We start from the raw sequence: 3,888 nt of genomic DNA, 5'->3' as shown, positions 1-3,888 counted from the left end.
TTTCAGGAACGAGAGTGATTGGACCTTTGATGTTTCTATGGTTCGAATTTTTCTATGAAAACTCCGTTCACGTGTGAACTTATTGGCTGACATGTAGATAAATCATTTGCTTTTTGTTTTCTTTCGTTTCGGTGAATCGTTGAACAAGAAGCAGCGGAAAAACAGCACGAAACCAGGCGATCACCGCCCGCCGCCGCAGAAGCAGGCGGGCAGAGAGCAGTCCCTAGCAGTAGGGTCGTCGCGCCCCTGGCGGCGGCCAAAGGCGTAACTCTTGGAGAAAAACTCCCATTGCTTCCGCGGCGAATGCGAAGGCCGTAAGAAGGAAAGCGCGCGCTCCCCTAGAGACCGGCCGTGCCGTTGGTGGCTACCGCCTCGCCTCGCGACGGCGTGAGATGGGGCCCCGTTTTTACACAGCTGGTGTGACGTCACTCTAGGTCACGTGGTGTGACGTCACGCAGCGAGGTCACGCTAAAGGTCAGTGGTGCCTACCACCACCTCGCCACGGAACGGGCTGAAGTGCGACCTAAAGTAGTATTGCTTCGCAATAAAAAAGTGACCAGAAAGAAGCATAGAGTTAGTAGAACAACTCTAGAGGAAAAGCTGGGCCGGAAAAGTGGGAACCTCTAGGGCGCCGCCCTGTTGCTACTGGTCAATGTGGCCAGCGCAACTACTATTGAAAGAGCTGAAAACAAGTACAAGTTACCGTATGCTTTGTCATCTAAAAACGCATACCTGAGGTTTTATGAAGGTGGTGGGTTAATATTAAGTTTACAGAAAGCGATCACTAAGTCCGTGACTTATGTAAATCACGAACTACGCATTCATTTAATAAAGGATGACGCGAATTTCGGTTTCGAATCTGTTTTTTGGATGCGTAGTAGTTTCGTACAGTTTAGGTGTGACATGCGATGGCGCGTCGACATTGCCTTCTGTGCCACCGAAGCCCCGAAGTGCCCAGGCATATACCTTCACATGTAAGTAAACGAATGTATCTCCTTGTTGAGAATATCACGCGAGTAGGCAGCTCTTGTGGGGCATCACAATCGTTTGAGAAGCGTCACAGTAGAGCATTTTTCTACATGCGGAGCGGCGTTTTTATTTGCAGGTTTCCCTTCAGTAGGAAATTGCTGGACAGGCGGACCAGCGCACCGGAATTGTACTGGCGAAGCCACAAGCAACTCAAAGAATCTGTTTAATTGTTGCACTTTGAACAATCATGCTTCTACAAAGGCCACAGCAGAAAAACAGCCTGATGCCGAGTATTTCTGCCACGAAGTAATCAAGAGGCGAGTGCCTAATGCGGACGAAATCGAGTGCATCGAGACTTAGAACGACAGAAAGCTGAGCTAGTTGGTAAGGATTCATTATGCAAAACAGAGGTGAGGCGTGCAGACAGGACACAAGAGTAGAGAAGTGGGCGGCGCTCGTGTTGCATGTTTGCTTGTAAATACTCTATTCTTGCGTCCTGTCTGCACGCCTCACCTCTGTTTTGCATAACGAGTGTATCAACCCACATATTAATAGCGTAGGCGTTTTATTAACTGTGCAATATTTTCAACACTTCCTTGCATGCCATTTCATGTGGAATATCTTTTTTGGTCACAAATTTGTGCAGCGAAACTATTTGCATGATCGACTTCGGGCCTGTAGGTCCGTTCACTTGCACTTGATGCTGAGTCTTTTACATGTATCCATAAACTGCAGATATGCACATCAGATCCCTGCGAGCATTTTCAAAATTCAGTTATTTTAGACAACAGGCACATATGCAATACTGACATAATCTCAAATACCACTAAGCAGCTGGGACACATTTTTGTTGACCATACTCGCAGGTAAAATAAGTAGATTATGTGGACAGCTCCAGCTCATTTTCCTTAAATCAGTGTGTACATAAATCAGTGTGTACAAGGGGTATGCAAAAATAATTTTTTTCTCGCGCACCGATTCTTTTGCTGTATAAGCAAGAGAACCCACCACGTTAGTGTAACGTATCTTGTACATCACACTAATAAGTGCTTTAATTTACCAAGTGAGATGAGTTACTTTTATGGATCATTCAGTCATATCACACTGCAAGCTGCATTCATCAATCTTCAATTGGATTTCGCATGAAACATGTTTCCCTTTTATGCAGATATGCAATGGCAAGCCCTTCCGTGTGTTCCAAAGGTAAAATTTAAGCTCGAAATTAAAGAAGACATTTCTAGTCAGAAACAAGCAAAAATGGTGAATGCAGAGTATCAGAAGCCCAAGGTACAGAAATTATGAGAAGTGTCGAATGATTTTAAGGAAAGAATGGTATTTGAAGATGCAAGATTCTTTAGTGGAAATCAAGCAAGTCAGTATAGGTAGAATACTCTGAGAAATTATGCGAGTAATGGGATAGCACACAATGGGTCAGGAAATGCGTTGTTTTTCTGAAAAACTAAAGCTGATGACTGTCATATCATGAGTCACTTTAGCATCATGAGACTGCTGTTTGATAAATTCAGAAACAAACCAAAAAGCAAGCCATGCAAAAATAAAAAAAAAACTATTTAATGATGCTCTCTCCACACTGGGATAAATAATAAGAAACGGATCACGTCTAATGTGGACATATCAGACACCTTGTGAAACACTAATAGAAAAATTCAGTTTCGAGCTATGGCACTTGCCGCATAGATGTGGGGGGGTCTTGCACCATAGTAATAGTTACCACTGCATCTAGAAATTTAAAGCACTCATGCAGACAAGGATGATTCTTTATATTTTTGGCTACCACTTCAAATGCCTCCACTAAGTGTTACAATGCTGCACGCAGCCATACTAAGGATCTCACAGCAACATTTGCAGGTAAACAGCAAAAGCAGTCAAAGTGCTGGTGTATTCTGGACACTGTCTTTGAAAACATTTAGGCAAGAACAGTGCAAGAAACAGACATAAGAACTGCATTTATTTCTATAATTCCCCATTTGAATGGCCTTTTATTTTTCCTTCGACAATGCCTTCGCCTAGCCACAGCAGCTCCCTCATACAGACTCCGCAAGCCAAGAGGCCGTGGAGGCAAATGCAGGTAAGAGGCAAGAAGCAATAGCACTGGTATCGACATTCATCTAATTTCTTTCTTTTTCTTTCGTTTAGACAGCCAGCACACCTCGAACAGCCACCTTGACTGCGGGTGTGTCACCCTAGTCGCCAAGGAAACATTTGAGGGAAAGCGACAGGCAATGTGAACAGCCACTTCTCCATGTAAACGATACTCTTTCTCTCGGATGACTCCTACGTTCGCCACGCCAGCACACTTGTGCACAAAGATGCCGCGGAGGCACGTGCAGGTCAGAGGCAAGAAGCAGTGGAACTGGTGTCGACATTCGCCCAATTTTTTTTTTCTTACACTGAGGCAGCCAGCACACCTCGAACAGCCACCTTAACTGCGGGTGTGTTAGTAGATTCTTGTTGTACATATGCTCATAATAAACTTCAGTAAACTTGAACTTGATAATAAACTTGAAGGCAAATGGGACATTGATGCGTTGTTTTTTTGAACATTTATTGTACACATACAATATATGTTATACTTTGCAGTGCTACAGAGCGTATTTTGAAGCTTCCCCCTATATTTTGCACCTTTAATTACGTATGTGTTGTGTGGCCCTCAATTCAGTTCATGTTGTAGCAGATGTTTTGTCTGTGTTATCGCACATTGGCTTAAGCTCGTGATATCCACATACTTCTCTCACATATACAAAATAAAGTTCTATGTAGTCCTCAGTGTTACAACAAAAAATGAAAGTAAACAATCCGATCGTGGAATTGTGTTTATTACAGTCATTCCTGTGACAGTTACTGACAAGTTGACAACTTGAACTGGTCAATCCGTCCATAGCCTCCTTTATTTTTCAA

General features: G+C 43.4%; 1 long non-coding RNA gene across 3 annotated transcripts; it reads left to right on the top strand.

Annotated features, from left to right (window-relative positions):
• The first annotated feature begins 956 nt into the window (after positions 1-956).
• Positions 957-3,508, top strand: LOC129380852 (uncharacterized). Of its 3 annotated transcripts, none has more exons than XR_011892242.1 (3): positions 957-974; positions 2,138-3,058; positions 3,127-3,508. It is a non-coding gene; the product is annotated as an uncharacterized lncRNA (long non-coding RNA). The 3 variants fall into 3 exon arrangements; XR_008609071.2 differs by lacking the exon at positions 957-974 and adding an exon at positions 1,086-1,353; XR_011892243.1 differs by lacking the exon at positions 957-974 and having other exon boundaries at positions 1,715-3,058.
• The last annotated feature ends 380 nt before the right edge of the window (positions 3,509-3,888 follow it).

This window comes from Dermacentor andersoni, chromosome 1, assembly GCF_023375885.2.
Source record: "Dermacentor andersoni chromosome 1, qqDerAnde1_hic_scaffold, whole genome shotgun sequence".
Classification (NCBI taxonomy): Eukaryota; Metazoa; Arthropoda; class Arachnida; order Ixodida; family Ixodidae; genus Dermacentor; species Dermacentor andersoni.
The sequence above is the reverse complement of the archived record's forward strand: the minus strand, read 5'-3'. Positions and strand labels throughout refer to the sequence as shown.